The sequence below is a fragment of the Moschus berezovskii genome, chromosome 9 (genome assembly GCF_049115385.1).
Source record: "Moschus berezovskii isolate FMDL1 chromosome 9, NW_MosBer_1.0, whole genome shotgun sequence".
Taxonomy (NCBI): domain Eukaryota; kingdom Metazoa; phylum Chordata; class Mammalia; order Artiodactyla; family Moschidae; genus Moschus; species Moschus berezovskii.
In genome coordinates, this window is record NC_142468.1 from 29,855,077 (window position 1) to 29,876,406 (window position 21,330).

General features: G+C 40.7%; 1 long non-coding RNA gene across 1 annotated transcript in view; it reads left to right on the forward strand.

Moving 5' to 3' along the window:
- The window catches only part of LOC148776419 (uncharacterized), a 166,986-nt gene that overhangs the window by 141,384 nt on the left and 4,272 nt on the right, over positions 1-21,330 (forward strand). The window contains exon 2 of the long non-coding RNA XR_016038175.1: positions 19,242-19,462. This is a non-coding gene — a long non-coding RNA (uncharacterized LOC148776419). The remainder of the gene's footprint in view (positions 1-19,241; positions 19,463-21,330) is intronic.

Sequence of the window (21,330 nt, forward strand, 5' to 3'; positions counted from 1 at the left end):
AAAGAGAGCCTTGGGTTTTTATCTTGCTGAATCTACTAAGATCTGACCAGGGCAGGCTGGGGATAGTTGATATGTTAGATGGGCTTTGACAAGTTGGGAGATATGCTTTGACATTTCTGGGAAGGCCACTGCTCTACATTTTTAGGGCTCTTATTTGTCGGCTGTAAATAATAATCCTGGGCTTCAAAGTTCATCCTCAGCCTATTCTTGTGAATTAGGAATACCAGTAAAAGTTTTTGACTGCAAATAACACACTGACTCTGGTTAACTTAAGCAGAGAAGGAATTCACTAGAATGATATCAGGGAGCTCTGAGAGTCAACTGCAAGCCCAGCTGACAAACAAGTAGAAACCAAGGTTTATAATAAGAAGGCCAGATACCACCCTGGCACTATCACCACTTCTACGAAGATGAGTTCCAAACTCTCCTTCCATCTTTGAGTCACTTGCTCCAGATTAAAAATTCCAGGTGGAATTCTGCCGTACCTGATGGGCCAAGCTTAGGTTAGCTGTCAGTGCCCCGGCTTCTGCAACCGAGAGTAAGCAGGTGTGTTTTGGATTTCCATAGTACGAGGCACAGCTAGCAGTACAGTGAGGTACAAAATTGAAGCAGACATTCATTCTCAAGGTCTTCAGTTCTCAAACAATTAACAGTTTTCAGCAAGAATAAATTTCAATTTTAGAGATCTTCAAATTCAGCCAAATATTTCATGGATGAACTGAAATTTGCACATAAACAAAAATACTACACCATGCAGCCTACAATCTGTTTCATTGTCTTAAATTTTAAACACAAGTGAAAGCTCTGTGTGGTCAAATAGAATTGAAATCATGCATTTTTCTGTTTCTTTGTCTAGGCAACCGCTCTGCTATCTTTGCTTATTTCCAATCTGTTTAAATGTAGGAATGTGTTGTATCACAGTAATTAGAGATACAAAATGTGCAGAAAAGGGACCTTGGATGATTTTGAACTGTCACAAACATACTTTCCAAAGAACACCTGTGGCTGAGTCTACCTGTGTCATGAGCCACAACAACACAAACAATTGTTCAGAATGTGTTGGGAGAAGTGCTTTATTATCAACACTGTTTAAATTGTCAGCATGAAGCAGCAGACTGACTTGTTGTCAGTTTTATTATTGTTTTTATGTTCACTGTAGTAGTGTACCCCCCAATTGCCTGCACCCTCTTTCTCCCATCACCCCACCATTGTATACCGCTGAGTGGACCACCACACAGGAAGCTGGTCATAGAAGCTGACTCAGGAAAGAAACAATGGATACAGTGGAGGGAAAGGAGACCTGATTTGTACCAGGTCCATATATTATTAATAACTATCCCAAAGACAAAGATAAAACAAGATGGTTTCATAGGGCTGTCTTGGCTCCAGTCCCCTTCTTAAGCTAAAGCCCAGTGTGTATGAACCAGCTGGTAGGCTGTGAGCCCAGAATTGTGTGGTCCAGTTGGCTGCCCCCAGCTCAGCGCTGGCAGCTACCTCCGAGGTGGATGCCTGTGGCCCTGCAGGCAACAGGGGCAGAAAGATTGTCAGTTCAGTTCACAGGCAATGCGGCTGTGAGAAAGACAAGGAAAAATACACAGTCTGCCCAAGATGTGCCCTCATCTCTGAAAGATGGGATTCTACTGATCAAGATCAGATTCCTATCCTAGAAGCAGATCTTCCGCTAATTAGGCACATTAGCTTTGTGCAAGGTCGGGTGTAAAATAACTTTCATTTGGCTCATCTCAGAAGATGGGGCTGATGAGGGCAAGAGGATCTGGCCCTCATAACAAGAGCCATGATATTCAGTTCTTCAGGAAGACATTCCCAGTGCTGCAGCTGGACTTGCCCCCAAACGATGATTTTATAAAGAGTGTTCATTTTTAAAAAAATCTTTTCAACTTCATTAGAGAATACAAGAGTTGCCTAAACTTACCCCTAAGCCCAGACGAACAGACATAACGAATTCCCAGACGCACAGACTTGGCAATGACTGCTTCATCCCCGAAAAGTTGCTTTGCACTAAGCGTTTCTGACACTAATGTTCATGCTTAAGCAAACACATTACTTAGACAGAGAATGGCTCTGTCAGCCTGCCCAGGCTGCTCGGCACCATGGGAGTTGCAGCTGCATGGGGTCTCATTCAACCAGGCTTGGAGATCCAGTCCCAGAGACACATACGGAGACCCTCAGGTTCACACGCTTTTACACATCGCACACAATTGGCATCAAACAGCTGACTTCAAGAACTTCCTAGGGACAGAGAGAAAACTTGACTGATTATTAATAAGCTTGGCACAAGCTTTGTGCCATTCTTTCCCTTTCTCTTTCCTTTTTTTTTTTTTCTTTCTCTTTCTTTGACACGAAAATATCCACATTTGTGACAAACAGACCCTGTTGGAGAATCAAAGGATTTCTAGAGAAAATTCTGTTTGGGACCATTTCTTAATCTTTTCCACTGAAGTTGATTTCTTGGAGCATCTGTGTTCACATTAGCATTTCGGTCTGGGGCTATGAATTATGCTGTCAGAGGGAGTTTCAAACTGGGTCTGTTACCTGGATACCCACAAATATGCTTGGTCTGTTTGTATAAATCCGAAAAACCTTCCTTGTCCTTAGGAAACCAGGCCATTCTACATATTAGGAAGAGGAGAGTGAGTCCAAGCTCCTGTCGGTGCTCTGGGCCATTCGGGGAACAGTGCCTGGATAAATAACTGCAGCACGGAGACCAATCCATTCTGGACTCGGTGGCTGTGTTCCATTCATAAGGAGGTAGACGTCTCTGCCTGGAGAAACAGGATTGAGTGTGCCAGTAGACATGCCTAAGGACAAGCTCACAACTAAGTCACGTCTGCTTACACTCACAGCCATCGCTGCTAAGAAGTTCCTCCACGTGGTGCACACGATGCCAGAAAACAGCCCAGCTGCTGATGTACAGACAAGACGCAGGGACCAAAGGAGACAAGAGCAAAGCAGGCACTGGAGGGATGACAGCATTATTTTATGGCGAAAATCCTGGGCCATCTGCACACTGAGGGGGGCTACCAGGAGACTTGCTTAGAGATAATTCCACCCATTCTTCTCTCATCGGGTCAGACTCCAGCATGTGCTTCTGATGATGCCCCACATATGTCATCTTCACTCTCTTCATAGCCCACTTCCCCGCAGCCCAACTCCCGGAAGCCGACTGGGAGTGAGGGTGATCACATTAAGCTCAGGACTACGGGAGGCACCAGACTCCCAGCAGGCTGGTGAAGAAGATGCTTCTGGGGGCTTCCTACCCATAGATGCACGCCCCAGATGGCTGTTGTCAATCTCCATCACCCAAATCCCCCCAGGTTAAGGCCCCCGGGATCGACTCCCATAAGAGGGAGGGGAAGAAAGGGAGCCCCACGCTGAGGGGGCCAGCTGCTGGAGCGTTGGTTCCCTGCTGCTGGTGCCAGGCAGATGTTCTACTCCTCGCCTCTGCTCACTCATTTCCTCCTTCTCTCACAGCAGCTTGATTTTATCTAGTTCAGGGTGTCTTCAAGTATGATCCAGGGTCCACTGACAGGAAGGTCATCTAGAGTGCATGGTAACATGTAGGTTCAGAATCTCTGAGTGTGGAGCCCATGCATTTGTTCTTTTAGCAGGTACTTCAGATGATTTTCATGCACATGGAAACTTAAGAACCACTGGAGTTCTTTGGCCACTGCATTTCTATTTTTTTAAATTAACTAATTAATTTTTAATTTACCTTATTGAAGTATAATTGGCTTACAATGTTGTGCTAATTTCAGCTGTACAGCAAAGTGACTCAGTTATATATATATAGATATACATATATATAGATACACTCTTTTTCATATTCTTTTCCATTATTGTTTATCACAGGATACTGAATATAATTCCCTCTGCTATACAGGAGGATTTTGTTGCTTATCCAATCTATAAAAGATAGTTTGCATCTGTTATCCTGAAACTCCTAATCTATCCTTCCCCCACCCCTCCCCCTTGGCAATTACCAGCCTGTTCTCTATGTCCATGGGTCTGTTTCTACTTCATTGATAAGTCTGTGCCATACTTTAGATGCCACATATAAGTGATATCATATGGTATTTGTCTTTCTCTTTCTGATTAACTTTCAGTTCAGTTCAGTAAAGTTCAGTCGCTCAGTCGTGTCCGACTCTCCGCGACCCCATGAATCACAGCACGCCAGGCCTCCCTGTCCATCACCAACTCCCGGAGTTCACTCAAACTCATGTCCACAGAGTCGGTGATGCCATCCAGCCACCTCATCCTCGGTCGTCCCCTTCTCCTCCCACCCCCAACCTTTCCCAGCATCAGAGTCTTTTCCAGTGAGTCAACTCGTCGCATGAGGTGGCCAAAGTATTGCAGTTTCAGCTTTAGCATCAGTCCTTCCAATGAACACCCAGAATTGATCTCCCTTAGAATGGACTGGTTGGATCTCCTTGCGGTACAAGGGACTCTCAAGAGTCTTCTCCAACACCACAGTTCAAAAGCATCAATTCTTCGGTGATCAGCTTTCTTCACAGTCCAACTCTCACATCCATACATGACCACGGGAAAAACCATAGCCTTGACTAGACGAACCTTTGTTGGCAAAGTAATGTCTCTGCTTTTTAATATATTATCAAGGTTGGTCATAACTTTCCTTCCAAGGAGTAAGCATCTTTTAATTTCATGGCTGCAATCAGCATTTTCAGTGATTTTGGAGCCCAAAAAAATAAAGTCTGACACTGTTTCCACTGTTTTTCCATCTATTTCCCATGAAGTGATGGGACCAGATGCCATGATCTTTGTTTTCTGAATGTTGAGCTTCAAGCCAACCTTTTCACTCTCCTCTTTCACTTTCATCAAGAGGCTTTTGAGTTCCTCTTCACTGCACTCAATATGCCAGCAAATTTGGAAAACTCAGCAGTGGCCACAGGATTGGAAAAGGTCAGTGTTCATTCCAATCCCAAAGAAAGGGAATGCCAAAGAATGCTCAAACTACCGCACAATTGCACTCATCTCACATGCTAGCAAAGTGATGCTCAAAATTCTCCAAGCCAGGCGTCAGCAATATGTGAAACGTGAACTCGCAGATATTCAAGCAGGTTTTAGAAAAGGCAGAGGCACCAGAGATCAAATTGCCAACATCCGCTGGATCATGGAGAAAGCAAGAGAGTTCCAGAAAAACATCTATTTCTGCTTCATTGACTATGCCAAAGCCTTTGACTGTGTGGATCACAGTAAACTGTGGAGAATTCTAAAAAAAATGGGAATACCAGACCACCTGACCTGCCTCTTGAGAAACCTGTATGCAGGTCAGGAAGCAACAGTCAGAACTGTACATGGAACAACAGACTGGTTCCAAATAGGAAAAGGAGTGCGTCAAGGCTGTATATTGTCACCTTGCTTATTTAACTTTTATGCAGAGTACATCATGAGGAATGCTGGGCTGGAAGAAGCACAAGCTGGAATCAAGATTGCTGGGAGAAATATCAATAATCTCAGATATGCTGATGATTAACTTTACTTAGTATGATAATCTCTAGGCCCATCCATGTTACTGTAAATGGCATCATGTCATTTTTTATGGGTGAGCAGTATTCCATTGTATATATGTTTATTTGGACCCCAGAAGAACTGAATAATCATTCATCAGTTCACACACCACTGTCATTATCCATTTAGTCTCTTTACTAAAGTATAATTGACATACAAAATACTGCTTATGTTTAAAGCATACAACTTTTATAAGTTTTGATATATGTATATGTAGACAGATGTGTATATATATCATCACAATCAAGATAGACTAAACGCTTCCCATTCCGTTCTCCAACATGGGTACTGACCTGAACTTCTACGTATCTTTCCAATCTACCCCCACACGTTAGATATATATTCTTAAAAATATTCTGTGTTGCCACTTGTGTGTGTGTATGTATGTGCTCTTACTTCACAAATATGGTTCTGTGCTATGGAATTCATTCTGCTTCTTAACTATTTTCTTCATCATTAGGCTTTGGCGACCCACCCTTATTACTCTATATGAATCTCCTTTACTACCTCTCACTAGCCTAGTGGCCCATCCTGTTTATGTTTATGCTTAATGAAGTCACTGCTTTGTTAATAAATACTAGGTTGTCTCCAAGTCCTTGCTAACACACACACACGTTTGTGCACCATGATGAACATCCTTAATGTGTATCCTTACAATCTTCACATTCAAGTTTCACTGGGCACATACTCAGGGCTGAGACTGCATCTTCTACTTCTCTAGAACTGATTGCAGAGTGGTTCCACCAGTTCACATTCCACTAGCAATGTACCTTGGCTGTACTTGATAGTATCTAGCTTTCTGAGAAGTGACCTCACACTGATGCTTTAATTTGCATTTCTCTGATGGCTAGTGATGATGGGAATCTCTTTGTAAACTTATTGGCCATTCAGAGGTTTCCCTTTCTATTGGTGAAGTCCCCTCTTACCATGGACCAAATTCCAATCAATAGCTAGGTCTATTTCTGGGTCTATTTCTGTTCCATTGATTAACTTGCCTTTTTTCCTTTTTAAAATCATGCTTTTGTGATATACCTTAATATCTAGTATGGCATCTTTTTATTTACTTGTTAAAATTAGCTGCTTGGGAATGTTTATTCTTCCATATACATCCTAAAACCAGTTTTTCAAAGTCCCTCAAATTGTCAGAAGGGTATTTTACTGAAATTACATTGGATCTATAATTTGTAAAAAAAGTGATACTCTTAAAATACTAAACCATACCATAATTGAAGTAACACACCATTTTTTTCAGATCATTGTTTATGTTTATTCTTGGAATTTAATTTTTTTACAAAAAAATGTCTTGTGCATTTTTGTTAGATTATTTTCTAGACAATTAAGAAATTAAATTTTTCCCTTCCCAATTCCTCTATTATTCTTATTTTTACTTGACTAGACTTTTCCTTCACCCCAATCTTTTAACTTCTTATTTTTTATGGCTTCTTGGTCTCTCTGCTTTCCTGGCTTCAGCCCTTACTCCTCTGCCTCTTCAATTTTACTTCCTCATCCCATTCCATTGACCTGTAGCTACCTGGTCACCAGGTGTGACAATTTAGAAATTCTTTGTTCAGTGGGATTTAGAGGTGTTACCTAAGGCCAATTTTGACATGTAGCACAGGATGCCAATGAGGCTTATGTCTGAGGTAAACTGTAACTTGTCTGGGGGTAAAAACAGGATCTTTGACCTGCTTACCCAGCTCTAGGTCATGGAATAGACATGAAATTGGACTTGTTTCACAGTGAATCAGAAAAAAATTTTGGGTCCTACAATGTAAAATTCAAATCAACAGTTCAGTTCAGTTCAGTTCAGTTCAGTCGCTCAGTCATGTCCGACTCTTTGCGACCCCATGAATCACGCCAGGCCTCCCTGTCCATCACCAACTCCCGGAGTTCACTCAAACTCATGTCCACAGAGTCGGTGATGCCATCCAGCCACACTCGTCTAAATAATGAAGGCGTTTATGATCTCACATAACAGGAAATCTGGAGGTAGTGCCACGCTTGGTAGAGAAATTCAATGAGGTCATGTTGGCCTTTCTTCAGGCCTTTCCTTCATGGTTGCAAGATAGCCACAGTTCTAAACATAACAGCCTCACTTTACCACATCTAAGAAGTGAGAGGTTGGGGGTACAGGAGGCTAAAGAGAGCTCTCTCCTTATACTTTTTTTCTCCTTCCATCAAGGACAGAAATCTTTCCCAGAAGCCCCCTAGAGATATCTTTCTAGCTCATTAGCCAGAACAACGTGGCAATCCATTGCTGGACAAATGGAATAAGATTGCCATGATTCATCTAGAACAATTCATGATTTATTCTCCGTACTGGGCATTTTGCCAACCAAACAAAATTAATGTTCTGGAAGCAGAGAACACATGGGGAATGGCCTTGGGTAGAAAAATAACAAAGGTTCATGGTGTGATTGGGAAAATATTTGAGGCAATATCATCCATGTTCTTCCATCACAGGGCCTTGAAGTTGGAGTTTCTCACTTATGGATTTAGCAATATTGATCAAGTACTTGTTACAGTGGGCACTGGAAATACCATGATGAACAATTTAAGAAACTGTCATGCTGTAATATTGTGTGGGAAGAAACATTAAATGAATGTTCCCATAAAAATATAAAGTTACCAATTTAGTGAAGCGTTATGAAGGACAGGCACAGGGAACTAGGGGAGTAGATTCTTTTACATCTCAGTGAGGAGACACACAGGTGCTGGGAAGATTAGGGGCCCAGCAGAAGCCTACCGTTGTCGGGAAACGAGAGGAATCTCGAGGCAAGTAGCTGGTGCTCTATAATTCAGCAGTGGGCTCCAGCCCGTTCAGCCCCAATAGCCAGACAGAAACAAGGGCACATTACTGCTTACCAGTCCAGGGAGCAGACTTGTTTAGCTATCTCACAGCAGAGATCAAAGGGAACTAGAGGAAGCTGGATGGATTTAAGGACCTTGTCTCTCCTCTCTGCTACAAGGTCCCTGACCCACAGACCTCTCCTCAGGTATCCAGATACATCTTGGAGGAAAGAAGCAAAGGCGTAACATTTATTCCCAAAGAACTGAGATCTCTAAAGAAATATTCCAGGTATTAAGTCTGTATAAAATGAATGGATTGGGCAAATATTAACATTCTTTTCACACTTCTCAGCAGAAACTGTGAGGGAAACTAGAGCACATAACTAAAAATTAAACACATTTTTACTGCAACTGAGTTAGTGAGAGTATATTTGAATTCCTCAAAACAACATTGTAAGGAAAGTACTATTATTGACTCTATTCTGTAGACAAGGAGATTGAGGCTTAAATAAGATAAGTAACTTATTTAACCCTGGAGAAGGAAATGGCAACCCACTCCCGTATTCTTGACTGGAGAATTCCATGGACAAGGGAGCCTGGCAGGTTACAGTCCACGGGGTCACAAAGAGTCAGACATGACTGAGCAACTCTCACTCACTCACTCAACTTATCTAAGGACATGTAGTTAACATGTGTCTGATCCTGAATTTGAACCCAGTATGACTTCAAAAACTTCATGCTTTTAATCACCTGCACCTCTATAAGGTGCTGCTGCTGCTGCTGCTGCTAAGTCACTTCAGTCGTGTCCGACTCTGTGTGACCCCATAGATGGAAGCCCACCAGGCTCCCCCGACCCTGGGATTCTCCAGGCAAGAACACTGGAGTGGGTTGCCATTTCCTTCTCCAATGTGTGAAAGTGAAAAGTGAAAGTGCAGTCGCTCAGTCGTGTCAGACCCCTAGCGACCCCATGGACTGCAGCCCACCAGGCTCCTCCATCCATGGGATTTTCCAGGCAAGAGTACTGGAGTGGCTTGCCATTGCCTTCTCTAGCTATAAGGTGCTAAGGGCAAAAATAAGTACAGAAGCACTTTCAAGATTATGTGGAGAAGGAAAAGATGATTTCTAGAAATGGGGAACCCAAGAAAACTTATGGAAGACAAAGCAATTGGTTCTACCTTATCATCACTGTTGTCCATCTTTCCCTTTTAAAAATCCAGTGGTAGTGAGTTGTCAGTCCTTGTTGGCTAACTTCACAACTGAATCACTTGTGTGTCTCTGTCTGCTTTTCTTTGGGTGTTTCCATTCATGTGATCCTGTCTTTTGGTAGCCCCAGTACCTCTGAGTTGAGTGCACGACATTATGTGTACTAAGTCATACAGACTTCAGATGACCTCTTCTTTTGGAAAGGATTTACCATCCCCATGCTGTCCAGATGGAAAGGTAGCTGATTGTGTTGTTCCAATTAGTGATTTGCTGAGTCAAGTTTGAATTACAGCTCTGGTAAGTCTCAGTCTTCCACTGGTTCGTCTCTGACTTCCTGGACTTTCACAAAAAGCCCACTGTATTCTGCAAGGCCCTACCCCCACTGGGTACTAAGCTCTAATCATAGTCTTACAGGACTGCTAAAAAAGTTCAGCTTTTCAGAGGCAGGTTTTCCACTTGCATTTTAAAACCCCTGCTCTGAACAGCCAGCCCCAGCATTAGGCCAAAGTTCTCAGAGGGAAACAGGCTGTATGCTTGAGGGCTTTTCAAGTCTTTCACTAAAACTCTGCTGGTTTCCCTTGATCCTTTGCAGCCCTCTGCCAGACTGCACTGCATCCTATCTTGGGATTCTCAGTTCAGTTCAGGAGCTCAGTTGTGTCTGATTCTCTGTGACTCCATGGGCTGTAGCACGCCAGTCCTCCCTGTCCATCACCAATTAAGAAGAGGTGGCAAGAATACACAGAAGAAGTATACAAAAAATATCCTCATAGTCCAGATAATTATGATGGTGTGATCACTCACCAAGAGTTAGATATCCTGGAATGTGAAGTCAAGTGGGCCTTATAAGCATCACTACAAACAAAGCTAGTGGAGGCGATGGAATTCCAGTTGAGCTATTTCAAATTCTAAAAGATGATGCTGTGAAAGTGCTGCACTCAGTAAGCCAGCAACTTTGGAAAACTCAGCAGTGGCCACAGGACTGGAAAAGATCAGTTTTCATTCCAATCCCCAAAAATGCTCAAACTACCACACAACTGTACTCATCTCACACCCTAGTAAAGTAATGCTCAAAATTCTCCAAGCCAGACTTCAACAGTACATGAACCATGAACTTCCAGAAGTTCAAGTTGGATTTGGAAAAGGCAGAGGAACCAGAGATCAAATTGCCAAAATCCACTGGATCATCTAAAAAGCAAGAGAGTTCTAGAAAAACATCTACTTTTGCTTTATTGACTATGCCAAAGCCTTTGACTATGTGGATCAATACAAACCAGAAAATTCTTCAAGAGATGAGAATACCCGACCACCTGACTTGCCTCCTGAGAAATCTGTATGCAGGTCAGGAAGCAACAGTTAGAACTAGACATGGAACAACAGACTGGTTCCAAACAGGAAAAGGAAAACGTCAAGGCTGTATATCATCATCCTGCTTATTTAACTTATATGCAGAGTACATCATGAGAAACACTGGGCTGGAGGAAGCACAAGCTGGAATCAAGATTGCTGGGAGAAATATCAATAACCTCAGATATGCAGATGACACCACCCTTATGGCAGAAAGTGAAGAAGAACTAAAGAGCCTCTTGATGAAAGTGAAAGAGGAGAGTCAAAAAGTTGGCTTCAAGTTCAACATTCAGAAAACTTAGATCAAGGCATCTGGTCCCATCACTTCATGGCAAATAGATGGGGAAACAGTGTCAGACTTTATTTTTCTGGGCTCCAAAATCCCAACAGATGGTGATTGCAGCCATGAAATTTAAAAACGCTTACTCCTTGGAAGGAAAGTTATGACCAACCTAGATAGCATATTAGAAAGCCGAGATATTACTTTGTCAACAAAGGTCCGTCTAGTCAAAGTTATGGTTTTTCCAGTAGTCATGTATGGATGTGAGAGTTGGACTATAAAGAAAACTAAGCGCCGAAGAATTGATGCTTTTGAACTGTGGTGTTGGAGAAGACTCTTGAGAGTCCCTTGCACTGCAAGGAGGTCCAACCAGTCTATCCTAAAGGAGATCAGTCCTGAATATTCATTGGAAGGATGAATGTTGAAGCTGAAACTCCAATACTTTGGCCACCTCATGCAAAGAGCTGATTCATTTGAAAAGACCCTGGTACTGGGAAAGATTGAAGGTGGGAGAAAGGGATGACAAAGGATGAGATAGTTGGATGGCACCACCAACTCAATGGACATGAGTTGGGATTCTCAGCCTCCTGCAAAAGCCCTGAGCTTTAAAATGTATACAGAAGCAGCTCTTTCCTCTCATTTCCCCCTTTCCAGTGCCTGAGCTTTTCCAGTTTTCCTTAACTTCAGTAGCTCTCTGCTTCCTTCAAAGAGATCATTTCTGTATTTCATTTATTTGCCTTTTCTAACTGTTCTATTGGGAGTACTGTTCTGCTGATGGCAATTCCATCCACCCAGAAGAGGAAGCAATTGAGATGGAAAGGGTGGATGGGTTTGAATATGGGAAATGACCTGCTCCAAAGAGCAGCAATGAACTTCCTGTCACCAAATCCACTGTTTTGTTTCTTTATCCTTAACCTCATTGATCTTTTTGTATTATTTGGCTCCTCCTCAGAGACTCTGCAGTCTTCATCTTTTATTTTTCCATTGCTTCCCAGGTTGCGCCAGTGGTAAAGAACCTGCCTGCCAGTGCAGGAGACTTAAGAGACGCGGGTTTGATCCCTGGTTCAGGAAGATACCTTGGAGAAGGAAATGGCAACCCACTCCAGTAATCTTGCCTGGAGAATCCCATGGACAGAGGAGCCTAGCAGGCTACAGTCCATGGGGTTGCCCAGAGTTGGCCATGACTCAAGCAACTTAGCATGGCATGGCAGTTTCTCCTCTAGATCCTCCTTCACTTTTCTTTGTGTAATACAAGTTTCAGCAATCGTCACTCTTTTTCATCTACATACTCTTTCCTGCAGATCAACATTCTCTGGGCTTCAGCAGCCACCTCTGTGTTGATAACTCCTGTTTGTATGCTACGAGCCCTGCCTTGACTCTGAAACTCCAGTCTTACTGAAAGAGCCACTGAGCTATAACCACCTGGATGAGAGGAAGGATTAATGATGGAGGCGGGGAGAAAGGGGAGCAATTTGCAATATCTCCTTAAAAGGGAAGAAGAGGCACAGGTGATCCGGAAAGTAGGGGCAATATCTGTCTGGGAAAGCAGAAACACTGATACGAAGAATATGAGAGGTTTAGAGGAGGAATTGGCCTGCAGCATATATATATATATTTGGTATAAAGACAATTTTCTTTAGAGCAGTTTTAGATTCATAGCAAAATTGACAGGAAGGTACAGGGATTTCCCATGCATTTCCTGCCCCAGCATATGCATCGCTTCTTCCATTATCAACCTGTCCCACCAGAGTGGTACGTTGTTATACCCGGTGAACCTACACTGACACATCACAATCACCCAAAGTTTACATTAGAATTCATTCTTGGTGTACATTCTATGGGTTTGAACAAATGTATAATAACATGTATCTGTCATTATAGTATCATACTCTGCCCTGAAAGTCCTCTGTGCTTCTCCTATTCATTTCTCCCCTCCCACCCCCTCCCCAGACTTTTAGCAACTGTCTCTGTAGTTTTGCTTTTCCAGAATGCCATACAACTAGAATCATACATCATGTAGCCTTTTCAAATTGGCTTCTTTTACTTAGTAATACACATTTAGGATTCCTCCATGTCTTTTCACAGCTTGATAACTCATTTCTTCTCAGTGCTGAATAATATTCTATTGTCTGGATGTATCATCGTTTATTTACCTGTTCACTTACGAAAGGACATCATGGTGGCTTCCAGGTTTTGGCAGTCATGGATAAAGTTGCTATAAAAATCTGTGCGCAGTTTCGGTGTGGATAGAAGTTTTCAACTCCTTTGGGTAAATGCCAGAGTGAGAAATTGCTAGATCACATAATAAATTATGTTTAGTTTTGTAAGAAAACTACCAAACAGATTGCCAAAGTAGCTGTACCATTTTGCATTCCCACCAGCAATGTGTAAGAATGCTTGTTGCTCCACATCCTTGCCAGTATTCGGTATTGTCAGTATTCTGAATTTTGGCCTTTCTAATAGGTGTGAAGCGGTATCTCAATTATTGCTTTAATTTGCATTTCCCTGATGATAAATGATATGGGGTTCCTTTCCATATGTTTATTTGCTATCTGTATAACTTTTTTGGTCAGGAATCTGTTAAGGTCTTTGGCCCATTTTAAAGACTTTTTTGTGTGAGCCATTTTAAAAGTTTTCATTTATTACAATATTGCTTCTGTTGTTTATGTTCTGGTTTTTTTGGCCACGAGGCACATGGGATCTTAGCTCCCTGACCAGGGATTGAATTCACCCCTCCTGCGTTAGAAATCTAGGTCTTAACCACTGGACCACCAAGTAAGTCCCTTTGGCCCATTTTAAAAGTCAAACTGTTTCTTCATTGTTTGTACACTCTGGACAAAAGTCCTTTATTAGGTATCTTTTGCAAATATTTCTATTTGTGGCTTGCTTTTTCAAAGTCTTGACATTATCTTTTGTAGAAGTTTTTAACTTTAGTGAAGACTGGATTATCAGTTATCTCATGGATTATGGCTTTGGTGTTATACCTAAAAAGTCATTATCATGCTCAAGGTTATCTAGGTTTTCCCCTATGTTGTCTTCTAGCTGTGAATTTTACATTTCGGTCTAAGATACATTTTGAATTAATTTTTTTGAAGGGCATAAGACCTATGTTTAGAATCTTTTTTTTTTGGTATGTGGATGTCCAGTTGTTCATTATGGAAAGGAATGTTTTTGCTGGATTGTATTGCCTTTGTCAAAGATCAATTGACTAGATTTATGTGGGTCTATTTTTAGGCTGTCTATTCTTTCCTCAGTACCACAATGTTTTGACAACTATAGCTTTATAGTAAGCCCTGAAGTCAGATAGCGGCAGTCCTCTAATTTTGTTCTTCTCCTCTAATATTGTACTGACTATTTTGAGTTTTTTGCCTTTTCCAGTTTGTCAATATCTACAAAATAGCTTGCTGAGATTTTTACTGGGGTTAAGCCCAATCTGTCAATTAAGTGAGGTCTTACATCTAGACAATATTGAGTCTTCTTATTTGTGAACATGGAGTATCCCTTGAATTTATTTAGTTCTTTGATTTCACTTATCAGAATTTTGCAAATTTCCTCATAAAGATCTTGAACATATTTTGTTAGAATTACAGCTAAATATTTAACTTTGGGGGCTGTTAACGTATGTGGCATTGTGTTTTAAATTTCAAATTCCACTTGCTCATTGCTAGTATACATATAGGAAGGAAATTGACTTTTTTGTACGTTAACCTTAAATACTGCAACATTGCTAAAATCACTTACTAGCTCTAGGCTCCAGGAGTTTTGTTGTTGTTGTTGTTACTGTTGATTCATACTTTCTGCATAGATGATCATGTCGTCTGTGAACAAAGACAATTTTATTTAATCCTTCCCAATCTGGATACATTTTGTTCCTTTTCCTCATCTTACTGTATTAGTAAGGGCTTCCAGCATGGTGCTGAAAAGGAGTGGTGAGAGGGGACATTCTTGCCTTTTTCCTGATCTTGGTTGGGAAGTTATTAGCTTTATATCATAAGTATAATACGACATTAGTTGTTGGTTTTTTGTAGATATTCTTTATCAAGTTGAGGAAGCTCTCTATTTCTGGTTCACTGGGGACTTCAGTCATGACAAAGTATAATATTAAAGCAAAAAGAGGGAGAAAAGTAAAGGGAAGAAAATAATGAAAATGCAATTTTCCAGTGATTTTTAAGAGACTGATATGAAATCACTGGGGCTTCCCAGGTGGCACTAGTAGTAAAGAATCCACTTGCCAGTGCAGAAGACTTAAGAGAAGAGGGTTTGATCCTTGGGTTGGGAAGATCCCCTGGAGGAGGGCATGGCAACCCACTCCAGTATTCTTGCCTGGAGAATCCCATGGACAGAGGAGCCTGGTGGGCCACAGTCCACAGTGTCAGACACGACTGAAGTGACTGAGCATGCACACATGAAATTATAAGATTTACAAAGATTTTGAGGACAGTTGTTACAAAGGAAAAGTTCATTTTAACTTATAACATGTGAATACCTTGAAAGTATAGATATTATAAGGACAGTATTTCAAATTAGTAAAGAAAAATTGTTTAATAAATAGTGTTGGAATATAACTATTTAATAAATTGTGTTGGAATAATTGGTTACACATCTGGGAAAAAATATATTCACATCTAAAATTTCATACCAGGATAAATTTCAGAGAGATCAAATATTTAAAAGTAAAAAATAAACCATCAGTTTACAAAAATAAGCCATAAGTTATTTACAATCTTATTCTTGGAAAGCCTGACAGAAAACCCAGAAGCCATAAAATAAAAGGATTTCTAAGTACCAATAGTTAAAAGACAAAGAACAAATTGGAAAAATAGGGACAATCAAAATCACAAATAAATCACTAGCTGCTCTACTGTATAAAATGTTCTTCAGTTCAGTTCAGTTCAGTCGCTCAGTCGTGTCGGACTCTCGGCGACCCCATGAATCACAGCACGCCAGGCCTCCCTGTCCAGCACCAACTCCCGGAGTTCACTCAAACTCATGTCCACAGAGTTGGTGATGCCATCCAGCCATCTCATTCTCTGTCGTCCCCTTTTCCTCCCGCCCCCAACCTTTCCCAGCATCAGAGTCTTTTCCAGTGAGTCAACTTGTCGCATGAGGTGGCCAAAGTATTGCAGCTTCAGCTTTAGCATCAGTCCTTCCAGTGAACACCCAGGATCGATCTCCCTTAGAATGGACTGGTTGGATCTCCTTGCGGTACAAGGGACTCTCAAGAATCTTCTCCAACACCACAGTTCAAAAGCATCAATTCTTCGGTGATCAGCTTTCTTCACAGTCCAACTCTCACATCCATACATGACCACGGGAAAAACCATAGCCTTGACTAGACGAACCTTTGTTGGCAAAGTAATGTCTCTGCTTTTTAATATACTATCAAGGTTGGTCATAACTTTCCTTCCAAGGAGTAAGCGTCTTTTAATTTCATGGCTGCAATCAGCATCTGCAGTGATTTTGGAGCCCAAAAAAATAAAGTCTGACACTGTTTCCACTGTTTCCCCATCTATTTCACATGAAGTGATGGGACCAGATGCCATGATCTTAGTTTTCTGAATGTTGAGTTTGAAGCCAACTTTTTCACTCTCCTCTTTCCCTTTCATCAAGAGGCAAATCTTTAGTTCTTCTTCACTTTCTTCCATAAGGGTGGTATGATCTGCATATCTGAGGTATTGATATTTCTCCCAGCAATCTTGATTCCAGCTTGGGCATCTTCCAGCCCAGCGTTTCTCATGATGTACTCTGCATATAAGTTAAATAAGCAGGGTGACAATATACAGCCTTGACGTATTCCGTTTCCTATTTGGAACCAGTCTGTTGTTCCATGTACAGTTCTGACTGTTGCTTCCTGACCTGTATACAGGCAGTTCAGGTGGTCTGGTATTCCCATCTCTTTCAGAATTTTCCACAGTTTACTGTGATCCACACAGTCAAAGACTTTGACATAGTCAATAAAGCAGAAATAGATGTTTTTCTGGAACTTTCTTGCTTTTCGATGATCCAGTGGATGTTGGCAATTTGATCTCTGGTTCCTTTGCCTTTTCTAAAACCTGCTTGAACATCTGGAAATTCACGGTTCACATATTGCTGAAGCCTGGCTTGGAGAATTTTAAGCATGACTACTAGCGTGTGAGATGAGTGCAATTGTGTGGTGGTTTGAGCATTCTTTGGCATTGCCTTTCTTTGGGACTGGAATGAAAACTGACCTTTTCCAGTCCTGTGGCCACTGCTGAATTTTCCAAATTTGTTGGCATATTGAGTGCAGCACTTTCACAGTGTCATCTTTTAGGATTTGAAATAGCTCAACTGGAATTCCATCACCTCCACCAGCTTTGTTCTTAGTGATGCTTCCTAAGGCCCACTTGACTTCACATTCCAGGATGTCTGGCTCTAGGTCAGTGATCACACCATCATCATTATCTGGGTCATGAAGATCTTTTTTGTACAGTTCTTCTGTGTATTCTTGCCACCTCTTCTTAATATCTTCTGCTTCTGTTACATCCCTACCTTTTCTGTCCTTTACTGAGCCCATCTTTGCATGAAATGTTTCCTTATACTAATGCATATTTATGGAATTTAGAAAGATAGTAACGATGACCCTATATGTGAGACATCAAAAGAGACACAGATGTATAGAACAGTCTTTTGGACTCTGTGGGAGAAGGTGAGGGTGGGATAATTTGAGAGAATAGCATTGAAACATGTATATTATCACATGTGAAACAAATTGCCAGTCCAGGTCCAATGCATGAGACAGGGTGCTCAGGGCCGGTGCACTGGGATGACCCTGAGGAATGGGATGGGGAGGGCAGTGGGAGGGGGGTTCAGGATGGGGAACACATGTACACCCGTGGCTGATTCATGTCAATGTATGGCAAAAACCCACTACAATATTTTAAAGCAATTAGCTCCAATTAAAATATAAAAATAAAAAAGCACATTTATCTATGAGAGAACTGGTTTAAAAATATGCTTTATTCATGCATTAGAGTGTAATGTAACGAAGCTATGACAAGGAATGAAGTAGCTTTTTATGTACAGACATGTAGCATCCCCAGGATGTATCAAGTAAAAACGTCAAGGTGCAGAAAAGTGTGTGTAGCATGCTACTCTTTGTGTAAAACTTCTCACAGAATAATATATGTGTGTACTTATGTATTTGGATATGTTGAAAACAGCTCTGGAAGGGTATATAAGAAACTAGAGTTTAGTTTTTCCTAGACAAGGAACCGGGTAGCTAAAGACCACGGGTGGGAGTGAGATTTCTCACTATAGTCCTTTGTGCCTCTTGAATTTTAAATCATATGTCTACATCTTCCTACTAAAAAATCAAAGTACATAGTATCTTTAGGAAACTAAACTTTTTTTTTTTTTTAAACTAAGCGTATTTGGAAAAGACTCTGGTGCTGGGAGGGATTGGGGGCGGGAGGAGAAGGGGACGACAGAGAATGAGATGGCTGGATGGCATCACCGACTAGATGGACATGAGTTTGAGTGAACTCCGGGAGTTGGTGATGGACAGGGAGGCCTGGTGTGCTGTGATTCATGGGGTTGCAAAGAGTAGGACACGACTGAGCGACTGAACTGAACTGAAAACGTATTTTAAAAACTTTAGTGATGTCAGATAGAAAGTGGTTTGCTAGGGAAGAGATTTCCACCATGGGGAGGTGGGAGGGAAACTGAACGGCTTTTATAGAACACAGTTTAATAAACTAAGTGATTACAGAGGGGAGAGTGGTGGGGGGAGGTTGGAAGAGGGGCAGGGAATTAAGCTACTAAATATAAAATAAGTTACAAAGAGGTAATGTACAGCACAGGGAATATAGCCAATAATTTATAACAACTTTATAGACTATAATCTATAAAAATATCAAATCACTATGTTGTACACCTGAAACTAATATAATATCGTAACTCAATTATACACCAATAATAAAAAAGAAAGAAAGAACAGTTTGAGAGTTTTCTTGACTGAGAAAAGAAAACACAACACATACAGAGCCCTCCTCACATTGTCAGAGTTTCCTCTCATACCTTGCCTACAAAAAGCTTTTCTCCTTTGCTGCGTTCCCAGAGCGCCACACATTTCCTGCCTCTCTGCTGCTGGCTCTTGCTGGCGTCTGACCTCAGTGACCTTCACAGAGTCAGCCAGGGTGAGAGTGGCACTCCTGAAAAATGCCTGGACCTGCACGACCTGGATAAGCTGCTCCTATTGATTGCACATGTGTACTTGTGTGCTCACTCTCTGGTGCATCCGTGATGTCCCTTTTTCTGCTGAATTTTCTAAGGACTCAGGTAACAGCAGGGGCTCCTATACATTTAACTACTTTCTCAAGGTGGTGCTCCAGAAACCTCCCATTTCCCTGCAAGTTCCTGGAGATGTAGAACAGAAAGGATCATCCTTTTATTAACTCTGATTCTGCTGTCCTTGATAGACCTTCACTCTAACCATCTTCCTCCAGCATGGATTTAGGGGAATACGACTTGGTTTGAGTCTCAGCTCTGCACTGCTAGCTATGTTAACCATAAACAAGTCAATTAATATTTGTAAAATTAGGCCTTTGGAACAGACGGTCTTTATATCTTTCCATATCAAAGCCCTATGACACAGGGAGAAAACGCTCCCCTTTCCCACACCTCCTTAGGATGGAAACAGACCTCGTTCTTTCTATTGAAAGTCGCATTGATTATTCAACCATCTTGTGGAGTCTACAGAATAAGAATTTTCAATCTAGATAGTTAAAATGATAGCTAGTTCTAAGAGACTAACATACATGGATTTAGGGTTTCAGAAAACTACAAAAAAACAAATAACAGAAGAACTCCGGTGTCTTGTTTGAAACAAGTCATTTCAAATCAGTAGGAAGAATACAGATTATTTAGTCCATATGTTAATGAGACAACTCACTGGCAAGTCAGGAAAAAAGTTTAGATCCATGCTTTATACTACCAAGCAAATTCTATATGACTTGAAAATATAAATGTAAAAAAACAAAAGCGGATAGAAAAAACATAGGTAATCTTGGAATGAAGGATACTTTTCTATCCATGAATCAAAAGTAAGAAACAACAAGAAAATTGTATGTATACTGATTCCTTAAGACAAAACATCTGTATGTCTACATATTCAGAGTTATGAAAAACTAAAAAGAGAATTCACAACATATATGGCAGCAAAGGGTTAATATCTTTGCATTATGAAGAACTCCTAGAAATTAAGGAAAAGACAAAGAACACATTGGAAAAATATAGTTGAAACACTGTCAGGCAGGTTACACAAAAAAGGTGAAATGCAAATAATGAAAAAATGTGAAAATTATTTTACCTCACTAGGAATATATGCAATGCCAATTAAAATAAAAATGAAAATACCTTTTAACCTATAAAACTAGAAAAGTTTGAAAAGAACGATAATAACTAGTGTTGATGAGGGCGTGAGATAATAGGTACTTTCATACACTTTAAAGAGAATGTAAATTGGTTCAGAGTTTCTGGAGGGCAATTTGGCAAATTGATACAGCATTTTAAAATGTACATATTGACACTTAAATGCTCACATCTAAGAATTTATCCTAAGGAAATAAATGCACAAAAAATGTCTCCACAAGAATGTTCTTACTGTGTAATTTAGAATAATCAAAAATTGGCAAACCTAAATATTTTCCATAGGGGAACAGAAAGCTGTATAATAATATTTTTAAAAATGGACAGAGATGTCCTCAACATATTCAACTAAACAAAAGATTATGTAATGTAATATACGTATATGTATATATAATATATACATCTATTTTTTGTATTAAAATCTGGAATACCAAATGTTAATAATTATCACCTCTGGATGTTTTGACTAATATGTAATCTTTGTTTTCTTGTTTACATTTATCTGTATTTTCTGATGATTCAAAAATAATGACCATTTAAAATGTTTTATCATTAAAAGAAACAATAAAACCCTATCCTTCCTTCCAAAACTCATGTGTGATCCTTAGAGATGCAAAGAAAACAGTTTAGATGAGTGACGCATATATTTCCGTGACATGGCTTCTGTTACCATGGAAAAGTGCATGTCCAAGACTAAACAACTGTGTGTCTGTCAAATGTCTCAGCAAGATTTGCTTCCTCTAGCAGATGGAAAGCTGAATTTTCCATGAACATCCCAC